At 48.0% G+C, this 13,626-nt stretch overlaps 1 protein-coding gene across 4 annotated transcripts in view; it reads right to left on the bottom strand.

The window, feature by feature from the left end:
* Nucleotides 1–13,626, bottom strand: part of FHL3 (four and a half LIM domains 3) — a 30,388-nt gene that overhangs the window by 12,211 nt on the left and 4,551 nt on the right. The window contains exon 1 of one of the 4 annotated variants that reach the window (XM_077337248.1): nt 11,944–12,082. The exons of the other annotated variants lie outside the window; for them this stretch is intronic. The gene's annotated coding sequence lies outside the window, so the exon portion shown is untranslated. Of the gene's footprint in view, nt 1–11,943; nt 12,083–13,626 lie in introns of those variants that run through there. 4 annotated transcript variants of the gene reach the window in all.

The raw sequence follows: 13,626 nt of genomic DNA, 5'->3' as shown, positions 1-13,626 counted from the left end.
CTGAATCTGTCTAATCCCTCTTTTAAGACACCTGCTGTGGCCTTCACTATGCCTAATGCAGGGGTCCCTAGCATGGTCCCTGTGCCTGCTTTGCTAACAGCTTTCCTGGTGCCCCACTAGTGTTTTTAGAAAGTGGTCAGGGCCAGTGGGGCTTTTACACAATGAGGCTTCTGATTGGCCAATGGAGAGCCAATTGGCTATGCAGATCTTTAAAAAAAATGTTTTGGCAGCAACTGCCGCCACAATGCAAGGACCTGCGCTATGTGACTGAAGATAAGCTGTGGGAGCCATTTTATGGCTGGCTCTGCCTTCTACGGCAGCCATTTTGTGGTATCATAATTCCAAAGGTACCCACAGACTCAAAAAGTTTGGGGACCTCTGGTCTATTGGCAGTAAATTCACAATATAATTACTTGTTGAGTTAAGAATAACTTTTCACACTTCTGAATCTACTGCCCATTGGGTGCCCTGAGTTCTCGATAGGCAAGGGGAAGAAAAGTCTCTCTGTCTCCTTTCCTCTACTCCACATCTAATTTTTTAACTCTCCAATAAGATTGCCTGACATTCTTCTAAACTGAACAGTCCTGCACTTGTTCCTCATTCACAGTGCTGCTTCTGGTTCAGATGTGTACTGCCTGAACACTTCTCCAAATGGTCCTGCATGGTTTGTGATGGATGGACTAATGCAGGGCAAAATCCATCCAAGCACTACGCATGTCACCTAGGGTGTCCCCACATGGAAAGGGTCCTTCGTCAGTGCTGCAAAAGGAGTTATGTCTTCATCAATCTAATCTTTTGGGCCATTCAAAACCTTAAGCCTAACATGAAAGGTACATAGCTCAAATGAACATATTTCTGAAATGAATAATTTTGCTCAAACATTCCCTGAACAACCAGAATGTTTCCTGGAGACCTGTATTGGGGCTGGTGTGCCTCCCTGGCCTTCTGAGCAATAATCACAATGTGCTTCTTGAAAGGAAGTCTCCCTCTGTCTCTCACGTGCACATTTGAGTGCAGATTCCAAGTGGGTTCTGTTTATTGTAATTACTTCTCTAACTGCAGTGCGCTTCCAACGTATCAGGTTAATGTTAATGGGATTCCAAGCTGAGGTGAGCAATGTTTCTTCTTTCCGCCTGCTCTTCTCTCCATTATTCTGTTCTCAGAGCTCCCCATAGGGCTAATCTACCACTGAAGCAGCTGCATTAGCACAGTGGGTCTTGAGCTGGAAAGGACTGCACTGTGCATCTTGGTTCCTACGATCCCTGTGGTGCCACAGGTCAGAAGAGGAAACGGGTTGGTGGAGAGTTCAATGCTGTAACTGCCTCCTAGAATCCACCTAGCTGTGTTTACAACAGGAAACCCCAACCATCTCGGGCCTACGAACACTTTTTAGAACCCTGAAATGTGGAAGCCATCACAAAATGGGTAACATGGTGTGTGACTGATCATAACACATTGACAAGTACCACAGGAGGCTGGCAAATTCCAATGGAGATAGCTGTTTCCAGAATGTTTCCTGAAGGGACAAAGCTCATAGGTTCTTCTGAAGTCCCCCTTCGTCCAACGAGGAGGAGAAACGCCAAGATGGCCTTTTTGTTTCAGGGAAGAGATGTTTTGAGAAAGAAGCCAGAACACACATTGGCAGGCAACACAATGGGAATCACTGGTCTATTATGCTTTTATCCCACACTTCCTTTAAGGCAGTGGTCCCCAACCCTTTTGAGAGGGCAGGCGCCTTGGGAATTCTGACACAGCTTGGCGGGAAGAGCCATTTTTGTGGTTGCCACAGAATGCTTTCAGCCACACAGTGAACATTCTTGTGCTGGGGGGAGGGGGGGAAGCTGTTGCAAAAGCAACATTTTTAAAACATCTGCACAGCCAATCAAATCTCCAATGGCCAATCTGAAGCCATGCTGGGCCAAAGTTCTACCTGGTCCCCACCCACTTTATATAGACACTTGGCATCTGAAGAGGCTGACTGGTTTCTCTGGCCAGGAAACATTTAGAAGCCTGCCCTCTCCCAGGCTTCCTTGAAGCAACAAATAAGGATCATGGCCTGGTCTACTGAACACACACCTGAGCAGCAGCCAGTTTACACTCTGAGCTGAGCCCTGGAGCTCTTGCTTCGTGAATCAACCAAGCATTACCAGCCACTGAGGTTCCTTCTTTAGTCAGGAGATTCCAGCTTTGGTGACCTCATCAGTGTTTCAAGGGCCCGCCTTCTTGCTGCTGCCTGCCCCACCTTTTCATTCCAGGTATATGCCAGCATTTAGGGCCAATCCATCCTTGAAAGACTGCCAGGGACTCTGGTAGGGGTGCCAGCCTCCAGGTGGTGGCTGGAGGATCTCCTGGGATTACAACTCATTTTCAGGTGACAGCAATCAGTTCCGTTGGAGAAACTGGCTGTTCTGGAAGGTGGGCTCTAGGGCATTATGCCCCCTCCCCAAATCCTGCCCTCCTCATGCTCCACCCCTCAAATCTCCAGGTATTTCCCAACCCATAGTAGGCAGCCCTATAACTCTCCACATGCCTATAACTTCCCTGGTAGACGTAACAATCTTACAACTAAGCAATCCCATGGAGTTGTTTCCATACCAAAAACCAGCTCTGACCCCCCTCACAACCACATTCTGGGGGAATGATTGGAGTATTTATTCATTTTCCAAGCCTTGGTATCTGTCTGCCTTCTTTTAGCTTGTCCACTCGACCCAAAATATATTAAAAACATATTTAAGCTAGTGGATCTTTTTGCCCTCCTTTTAATGGCAGAAATCTGCTTTGAGCCTACTTACGTGGCTGATTTATGTGGGCTTGAACATTTCAATGGACCCAACGAGAGCCCAGCCCAACAATTACTTATAAAATTGCCTTTCTAAATGAATGTATTTATTTCTCGCTCTGGTTTTATCACAGCAAGGTATTTCCAGAAATGAACTCTTTCCTCATTGTATTCAAAGACATTCCACTAGAAACCGTTATGTAAGTCTATTATGTATTCCCAATTTCTGAGGAGGTCACATGCCATGTGAAGTTGCATTCAGACCTTTTGTCCATCAGCAGGGTCTACTCAGACTGGCAGCAGCTCTCCATGATCTTTCCCATCACCTCTTGCCTGGTCCTTTGAACTGGAGATGCTGGGGACTGCATCTGGGACCTTGTGCATGCCAAGCAGATTCTCTATCTCTGTATCATGGCCCCTTATCTCTGCCTCTGACTGAATCAGACCCTTGGTCCATCTAGATCAGCACTATCTGCTCAGATCGGTAGCAGCTGTCCAAAGTCTTAGGCAAAGGTCTTTCCCATCACTTCCATCCTGGTCCCCTTAAATGGAAATGCCAAGGATTGAACCTGGGACCTTCCGCATGTCAAGTTGTGCCATTCTGAGCAGAGTTATGCCCTTCACTGACTTCAGTGGGCAAAGATGGGTATTGTTCTGTTTAGGATGGCACTGTAAATCCTCTCTCAGGTTCAGGGCTTCCCAACCTTTGGGATCCTGTGGGTACCTCTGGAATTTTGACACAACATGGTGGGCACAGCCACAAAATGGCTGCCTCAGGAGGCGGAGCCAGCCACACAACAGCTGCCACAGCTTCCTTTCAGTCACACAGTGAAGATCTTAGCTGCTGCCAAAGCAACTTAAAAAAAATTGCATAGCCAACAAACCTTTCCCCAAACCTTGTTGGGGAAAAGCCCCACATGGCCATGCTTGTTTTCTAAAATCACTTGGCCGACACCAGAAAAGGTGTTGGCAAGTTCTCTGGTGCCATGTTGTGGCAACCCCTGCTCTAGTTTTTTGAGAAGACAACAGAAGGCTTATTCACAAAACTTGCAGACAGTCATAGAGGTGGAGCAAGGACTACCCACATTTCAACAGAAGAGGTTGATGTGAGGAAACAGCTGCTCAGGCAATACAAAGGAGGAGTTAATTGGGCAACTTGTCCAGGTTACTCTCTGAATCTCCCCTAAATATAAAGAATGGCTGATCCCCATTTTAACAGATCCCCTTTCAACAGACGTATACCCCCAAGTACATGAGCGCTTCTGGGAACAGGAGGAAAAAAGCAAACCGGATGATCACAGACAATGAGATACAGCAGCCACAGCTGTTCTGTATGCATCACTGAAAGCAACCCACATAAATATTAGTGATATGTCCCGCCGTCTCCCATATGCACAAGTGGCAAGGTGCTGTTAAGTCAGGAGTTTTGCTACACGTCAATCTGTTGGGCACAGTTGCCACCCACTAATGTTCTCTGGCCTAGCCAAGTTAAGGCAAGCCGGGAATTGTCTTCAAAAGTTAGCATGGCAGAAATGGCTGTTCAATTTGCTGGCCATCGGCCATCTTCCTGCCACTTCTCTTAAGCTGCTTTCACACATGCTGGATAATGCACCTTCAATGTACTTTCCGTGCACTTCAGCTGGCAAATGGATATTACTGTTTTGTTCTTTCAGGGCACTTTACGCATTGTTTGCAAGCAGATTTTCCTGTATCGCCCAGGAAAATCGAGTTGCGAGCAATTCTTAAAGTGCATTGGAAGTGCTTTATGCAATATGTGAGAAAGCAGCTCAAGAGAGGCAGTAGGATGGTGAGCAGCTAGCAAACGGAATTATTTTGGTGGCACTTTCAAAGTATTGTGATTTTTTGCAATTGGCTTTTCCTGTTTTATGCTTTCAGGGCTTGTTTGCAAGCAGATTTCACTGTTTCCACACAGGAAAATCCAGTCGCAAACAATCATTAAAGTGCATTGAAAGTGCATTTTCCAATGGGTGCGAAAGCTGTTCAAAGGAGGCAATTAGGAAGATAGTGGGCAGCTAGCAAACTGAACACTCCTTTTGGCCCCACTAACTTTGAATGCACTTTAGTGATTGCTGGAAAGTGGATTTTCCTGCTTCACACAGAAAAACCCACCTGAAATCCCTAAAGTGCATTGACAGTGCATTCTCCAATGTGTGTAGAAGCGCACGTCAGGTCTACTGTCTTGGAGCCAAGTGCGATAAGGCGTGACCAGTTACAGCAGTAAATGGCCTTTTCCTTTGCACGCCAGGCACAGGCAGCTCTTCATGCCTGTCACAAGTGAGAAGGGGACGGAGGGGTGTGGGGGTGGAGGTTCTGCTCCTGCCTTCCCAGAATGCTCAAGGACAGTCTGGCAACAAACAGGCATTTGAAAAGGAGCCACGTGCCTGATATTTCGGTCCCCATCTCGCTGGGAGCCCTGACCTTCACCGCTCCCTCATCTTTCCCAGCTATCAGAAGAGGCTCCCGTCCAGATAAAAGACTCTGCAAGTTTGGGATTCAGTTGGAGTCGAACCCAGATTAGTCCTGACTGCTGGAAAGTCATCCAGGGGTTTCTCGGAGATCCTCTGGCACCCCTCTGAGCTAGAGACAGAAAGGCTGGTGGCAGTTCGAGCCAGAGGTCCCTGTTGGGCCACCGGCTGAGTTCCTCGTTGCAAGCTGCGCTTCTCCACGGCTCAGAAACAGCTGCAGTTTGCTCTCTGCTGTGCCGTGATTCAAAAAGAAACCCGCCATCCCGGCCGGCTCAGACAGAAATCTCAGACAGTTTTCCTAGTCTCAGCAACAAAGCATTTTTCCAGGATGAGGTAAGCGGCTCTGGTTGGCAGAATCCCGCTTTCCACCAGGATTGCTTAAGGTCCTAGGTGGGTTGTGAGCGCGAGAGGCACAGCGGCGTGAAAAAGGCAGGCAGCCGTGCAAAGCAGCTGCCAGAGTCCTGTGCAAACCCAGCCGCCCTAGGTCCCCTGCCTGAGTCAAGGGAGGACTTGGTTGTGGCAGGATCGAGCGCCACTGACAAGCAGAAGGGAGGGGAGGACAAGAAGGTGAAACCCCGAACAGTGTGGATTTTGTCTCTGCAAGACGAAACACACACACAGAGGAAGGTGTCGAATCAGATCCTCGGTTAGAGCTGCCAACTTCCAAGTGGGGCCTGGAGAACTGCTACTTTTACAGCTGACCTTAAGGTGACAGAGATCTGGTCATCTGGAGAAAATGGCTGCTACGGAAGGTGGACCAGAGGAAATCCAGGGCATTCTTCAGCTGCTTCAGCCACCATGAAGTCACTGTTGGGTTTTCAAGGGGCTTTGGGTTGGGACTTGGGGACACTGATTTAAGGAATAGGATGCATGAATTTTGCACCATGCATCAGGCTGAGCAAAGATATAAAGAAAAGGTGAAAACAAATCCATGCCAGCAATGGTATTATACCCCACTGATGCCCCTCCGCTCCCCAAGCCCCACGCCCTCTAGGCTCTACCGTCCAAATCTTCATATTAATTCCCAAACCAGGACTGGCAACCCTAGCCTTTGTCCATCTTATCTACTCAGACTGGCAGCGGTTTTCCAAGATACCTGACAGAGGTCTTTCACATCACCTTCTGCCTGGTCCTTGGAGATGCCAGGGATTGCACCAGGGACTTTCTGCATACTGCAGAGGCTCTTCCACTGAGCCCAGAACCACCTCTCCCAGGCCTAGGAAGGGACAAAGCAGCCCTTGATGGGGCACAAAGGCAGATGTGACAATCCTGTGGTCTATTTTTTGTCACAGCTTGGAAAAGAATGAGAAGGCGCCTCATGCCAGCAGGCGGAAAGGGCAGCCTGGAACACATGCAAGGCATGGAGATGGAGGCCAGCTGCCCGAGGCGTTCAGGACACCCATCTGACCTGACCGGACACAAGGGGGACCCCTATTCTGCCGCTGGTATTTTTAGTCTGGAGATGCCGAACATTCAACGAGAGCAGAGTCCTTGAGGCCGCAGCTGCTCCTGTATCACACACAAAGTGGAAGCTGCAAGATGGGTCCGTTCTGCCAGGGAAACGGGATGCCTGCAGAAGCCATAGCCATTCCAGTAAGAAGATAACCTTTCCCCAGGCATCCTTTAAAGGGCTGCTTCACTGGACTAAGGGCACACAGGGGAAACGGTTTAAGGCTTGCTGTATACACCGAACTGTTTTCAGAGACTTCCGTTCTCATCACACCCCCCACAAATTCTCCAAGGACACAATACACAGGGCTAACTGGCTACTTGTGGGCAGTTCTGCATGGGGAGTGGGGGCCATAGCTAAGTGGTTGGAACATCTGCTTGAAATGCAGAAGGTCCCGTGTTCAATCCCCAACATCTCCAGTTAAAGGATCAGGTAATAGGTACCGTGAAAGGCATGAGGCCCTGGAGAGACATGACTGGTCTTAGTAGACAAAATAGACCCCTGGTCAGATTCAGTATAAGGCAGCCCTTTCCCAACCACAGTGTCTCAGGTGGGCAACCATCTCCCACACACCTTCTGAACAGCCCCTAGAGGCCCCCTGGCAAGTGGCGAGGATTCTTTCTAGGGAGCTCAGAAGAGGCAGAAGAAACCCAGGGTATTTTTCAGCTGCTTCAGCCACCATCAGGTCACTGTTGGGTTTTCAAGGGGTTTTTGGGGCACCGATTTGGGGAATAGGATGCATGAACCTTACACCATGCATCAGGCTGAGCAAGGATACAATGAAAAGGTGAAAACAAATCATGGCAGCAATTTATTCCCACCATTCTGCAGATTGTTCCCCCCATTCCACAATGTATTTTGTGTGCTTAAGAGCCCCATTCTTGTCCAGAATCTCTGATCTGCTGAGGGACTCTCTTGTGGGTGCAGTCTGCCTGATCTCAGGAGCACTTATTGGGGTTTGATGTGAGAGCTTTCCTGGCAGCTGATGAGGAACACCCAGGGATCTTCCTTGCGGCCCTTCATCACAAGGCTTTCAACATTTATCAAAGACTCATTTTCGATAGCCTTTAAGTTCAACTCAGCTTTTTACATGGAGTCGGTTTCCATGATTTCTCCTGTTTTATGGCATTTTTATAATACAATTGTGTTGTAGCAGACTAGCCCAAGCTTAGACTCTAAGCAGGGTTGGCCATGTCTGTACTAGGACGGGAGACCAACAAAATTATTATTATTATTATTATTATTATTATTATTATTATTATTATTATTAATATTTTTATTCCCCACCACTCCCAGAGCCGGCTCATGGTGGCTTACAACAGTCCATTAAAAACCCCAATAAAACTCCATTAAAATTAAAAATAGGACATAAAAATTACAACATAAGAAGTAACATGGCAGTGGAATCAACTATCCATCCCCCCCATGAACATCCCTAAAGGGGGAAGTGGCAAGAGGGAGCCAGGACCTGACGCTAAGAGATGCCCCTAGTGTACTGCTGCCTTTAACGCTAGGGGGAGGCCCACCAGATCTTCCTCTCAAACTGTGGCCTCAACCATAAACCTGCAGGCCCTGTGGAATGCTCAAAGCTCCCGCATCTCTCCCAGGAGCTCATTCCACCAGGTGGAGGCCAGAACCGAAAAGGCTTGCTCTGCACAATATTGGGCTTGCTGTGCAGAAGAGGGCAGTGGCAAACCATACCTGTCTTTCTTTTGCCTTGAAAATCCCACGTGGTGGAACTTCAGTAGGTAGCTATAAGTCGGCTGCAACTTTACAGCATGTAATTATTATGAATTACAATTGCGCTGTAGCAGATTTATTTCCTAGCTATTTCGAGCATGCTGTGCACAAGAAGGAAGTCCAGAAATTATGCAAATGGAGAAGGGCTCCAACTAAAGAATATTATTACCATTATTATTAGTGGAACAGCTTCTGATAAACATGCAGAATGTCTCAGGTTCAATCCCTGGCATCCACAGTGAAAAGGATCAAGCTGCAAGTAATTGGAAGACCTTTGCCTGAGATGCTGATCACTTGCTGCCAATCTGAGAAGACAATCATGACCCTGATGCACCAAAGACCTTTGCCTGAGATCCTGGGAAGCTGTTGCCAGCCTGAGTAGACAGTACTGACTTGGCTAGACCAGTTTAGTCTCAGGCAGGTTCATTTATTCAAACAAACAAAAAGAAATGTCCCATGCAGTTAACTTCAATTCCAGCACGTCTCAAAGGACACAGGTATTGCCCATGCCTCACAAGCAAACTGTTAAGCCACCTGGAACTCTCATATTCAGCCCCCTATTATTACAAAAGAGCATATTTGCAAAGGAGAGGTCCCACTGCCTAAAAACACAATACACACACCACACACACACACGCTGCCTGCCAGCTCTTGTTGGCTCTGAAGGTCATCAGCAATGACTTGCTTGCTACACAGCCTTTGAGAGCCATAATGCGATGTCCAAGAATTTGGCAACGTTTCCTTTCCTTCAAAGGGCAACAGGGTGATATCGGATCTCCAGGTCCTCTTGTTTCCAAAAGGGTACCCTCAAAATAGGTTGTTTCTCATGCAATTTTTTTGTTTTGTTTTGTTGCTCTTTAGAGACGCAGCAGCTAGAATATCCAGTCCTGGTTCCTCGGCTTGGCTGCTGTACCACTGAGGGCGGCCTCATAAAACAAATAATATGCTCGCTCCAGAAGCGGTCTTTCCAGCTTTACCAAATTGAGAATCAGATCAGACTAGCTGCTAGCCTGGGACCTATTCCAAAGAGAATGGCTAGTCAGCAGCAACTTTTGTCTAAGGAATCTCTGAAGGGCCAAGAAGCTTGACTGGCCAGGATCTCTGCAAAAACCCAGCAGCAGGTCCTTAAGTGAAGGCGAAGGCAAGAGAGGCTATCATAGGTAGTCAACCTCTGAATCCCAGTGCCAGGAGGCGATATGAGGGGATGAAATTAATACAAAATAAATTCCGTCTAAACATCTGGAAGAAGTTCCTGACGGTCAGGGAGGTTTCTCAGTGGAACAGGCTTCCTCGGGAGGTGGTGGGCTCTCCATCTTTGGAGATTTTTTAAACAGAGGCTCAATAGCCATCTGATGGAGAGGCTGATTGTGTGAAGATTCAAGGGGGTGGCAGGTGACAGTGGATGAGCGATAGGGATGTGAGTGTCCCGCATAGTGCAGGGGGTTGGACTAGATGACCCAGGAGGTCCTGTCCAACTCTGATTCTGTGATGGGAATGTCTTGGCATCTATGCTCTGCAGCTGGACCTCCAGAGGAACTGGTTGACCACTGTGTGAGAAAGGATGCTGGACTAGATGGATCACTGGTGTGACCCAACAGGTCTCTTCTAATGTTCTCATTCAGTCATGGAGCATCAACTCTATTGGGGGCCACAGTTCATTCTAGCTGCTGCTCAGAGCAGGTTAGTGGGGCCCATAGTGGGCAAGGAAGGTTTGAATCTACGGCCCTGTCACTTCAAAAGATGGCTCTCCTCCATCTACAGTCTCTGCTATCTGCCCTCTCAAAAGACAAAACCGATGCAAGGCAGGGTGTAAGTTATTTGTTTTATACTTCATTTATAGACATGAAGCTGCCATACCAAATCAGACCTTCTGCCCATCAGAGTCAGTACTGTTTATTCAGACTGGTAGTAGATCTCCAGGGAGCTAGTAGAACTTCCAAACTTCCTGTGATCTTCTCCATGCCAATCAGATGCTCTGCCTCTGAGCCACAGCGCCTCTCCCCACCTTTCTCCCCATTGGGGACCCTAAAGTGGCTCGTGTCATTCTCCTCTCCGCTTTTTACATTAACAAAGGAGGCCTCTGGTTCCAGATTGCCTTCGATTCTGTTTGCAGCAGCTTGACTGTGTAGATGCTCTTCATCCTACACTGAACAAAGTTTGAGTCCAGCAGTGTCTTTTAAGACAACCAAGTTTTATTCAAAGTACCAAATAATATCAAAATGCATAGAGACGTTAAATATATGGTAACAGCTGCTAGGATTCTCTATGCATCAAGATGGAAACAGGGATAAACAGATGGAATATGGGACGATGGCAGAACTTACACATTGAATACACCACAAATCAACGTGAGAATTCAGAAGAAAATGGAGTCCAATACTAGACTCTATGGAACAGTAGAAAAGAAGATGAAAAGAAGCCATTTTCAGACTGTAAATGCTAACTATGGGGAAAATGCCATTCGTGGTCTGGGCCCAGTATACCTGAGGGATCGCCTCTCCGCCTACACCCCTCAAAGAGCCTTGCGCTCTACCACCTCCAACCTCCTGGTGGTCCCTGGCCCCAAGGAATCCTACTTGACCTCAACCAGGGCAAGAGCTTTTTCCATTCTGGCCCCCGCCTGGTGGAACGAGCTCCCAGAGGAGATCAGGGCCCTGACAGAACTAAAGCAGTTCCACAGACCCTGCAAAAGGGAGTTCCTACACCAGACATTTGGTTGAGGTTGGCCCAATCCATCGCTCCCAATCGCCCCCCCCCAAGCCTCCCCCCTCCCACTATGACTGTTACGAATCCGCCCAACCCCTGGGTCTCAGTACGAGTTGAGCTAAGGCTCTTTGCAGTCCCACCTTCCTTTAATGTTATTGTTGTTACCACCTTACTATTACCGGAATGATGTTACCTGTACCATTTTGTTGTTTCATGTAAACCGCCCTGAGCCTTTGAGGAGGGCGGTATATAAATACAATAAATAAATAAACAAACTAACAAATAAATAACATAACATAAAATGCAGTCTGTGGTTTGTAACATTAGATGTAAAAGAATGAGATATGTATGGAAAACCCCATAAGGCAGAATATCATGAGGTTGCTATAAGTCGGCTGCAACTTTACAGCACGTAATTATTATGAATTATTACAATTGTGCTGCAGCAGATTTATTTCCTAGCAGTTTAGAGCATGCTGTGCAAGATTTAAGTATATATCTTTTCTAAATGCCGTTTGGTAGTACATCATCTGTAGTATTTTTTTTATATCCCTCTCAAATATTTTTAAAAGTTTTATCCAAGGTATAAGCTTTTGTGTGCCTGCACACTTCATCAGATACAGTGAAACAAAATGTCCTCAACCATCACATACAGGTAGGGAGAGCTCATCCCTTGAATAAAACTTTGCCACTAAACTCAAACTTTATTCTGCTGTTATAGCCCAACACAGCTGCCCAGCGGAATATATCTTCATCCAATACAGTGATCACCCATCACTCACCATAGAATTTGTGCCAAAGGATATCCTTCTTTCTAACCTGGTGGGGCTCCCCAAAAGCCTACTGAGGGTCCTGGATGTAGGAAAGGGATCGTAATGGGAGGAAGTTAAATTCCACTGACACAAAGGCAGGTTTCCTTGTGATTCACCCCCAGAGGCCTGATCTCTACTAGACAGGCTAGACAGAGGAAGTTCCTCCTCCTCCTCCTCTGCACAGCTGGCAGGAGCAGATGCTGCACAGAGAATGACTCCCCCCCCCCCCCGCCTTCCGGAAGCTGTGGAAAGAGGCCAGACAAAAAACAGGAGCAGACTTCTCCTTTTCCGGTCAGAAGTCACCCAGCTGCCCCTCCAAAAAGGCTGAAACAGCCCTTGAAAAAAAGCAAATTAAAGGCAGCATTGTCCGATCTACACATCTGCAGACTCTGAAAAATTGCTGTTCTGATGAGAGGCGAGTTTTAAAATATAGAGATATTACATATTAATGATGTATAAGAAAATATTAAATATTAACAGGGTTTTTTTAAAGCAAAAACACTTTTTTTTTGTTAAAAAGAATCAGCACGGATATTTTTTGACGGCTAAATGCCGACAAAGGGATCGATTAATTGAGCGGGGGGGGGGGGTTAGAAGGGATACCATCAAGGAATACCAGGGTTGTGCCAAGCAATGGCAGAGCACCCCTGATGGTCTGTTGCTTTGGAAACTCCCATGGGGTGGCCATATCCCAACTCAACTTGAGGGCAAATACATAAATCCAGGTGAACACTGCACAAATACTCTAACCGTGGCTTAATCAACAAGGGCCCCAATCCCAGGTTGGAGATGTTAAAAGAGACATTTCAGTCTATGGGTCCCCCAGGGACAGAGTCCCCCACTTTACCTTACCCAACCACCGAAAGGGGAAAATGCAAATCTGGGGATCAGAGCAGCTTACAAAATTAGTTGCCTTGCAAACCTAGCAACTCCCCCGCGAGGGAATTGCGCAGGGCTCGCCCTATCAGTAGGGAGGGTGAAGCCGCTTGCCCCAGGGTGCAAATTTTGGGATAACGAGGAAAGCGCAACAAGCGATCGGGTTTTCGTTTAGGATTCTCTTTTCACGGGTCCCGTGGAAGGCGGCCGGTTTCTGCTGTCTCGAGGAGCACAATGCCACGGGTCGAGCCAGGGCTCCGGTTTGTGGCTTTCCCTTAAAAGCAGCAGGGCTGCAAGCAAACGGAGGCGCCGGCTTGCTCTCCGCTCCGCCGGTCCTCTTGCTCCTTAGGCAAAAGAACATTCAAAGCTGGACTCTACCACCTCCCTCGGCTTGAAGGGGAGGAAGCCCTCCCTTCCCCTCCACTAGACTTCGGAGCAGGGGGCCTTAGACGGCCATCCGGGTCCAACAAAGGCTGAATGCAGCTAAGAGGCACATTCACACGTGTGTTGCGGGCGTGGGGGGGGGGCAGTCTTTGCGGCCTCGTTGGCACGTAGTCTCCGGAGGCTCCCACTCCCCCCCCCCCCCCGAATAATTAGTAGCGTCTCACTAGACTTTTCCAGCCGTCGGGGGTACGGACCGGGGGGGGGGGGGGTCCCACAAGAGCCGTTCCAACGGGAAAGGGTGACGGCTTCCCGGCCGGCGAGCCCGGGGGAGCTCTCGCTCTCCCTCCCCTGGCCGAGAGTCCGGACGGGCCACCCTGAAACGGATCGAGTCTC

The sequence above is a fragment of the Paroedura picta genome, chromosome 5 (genome assembly GCF_049243985.1).
Source record: "Paroedura picta isolate Pp20150507F chromosome 5, Ppicta_v3.0, whole genome shotgun sequence".
Lineage (NCBI taxonomy): Eukaryota > Metazoa > Chordata > Lepidosauria > Squamata > Gekkonidae > Paroedura > Paroedura picta.
This window is presented reverse-complemented; position numbering and strand designations above follow the sequence as displayed.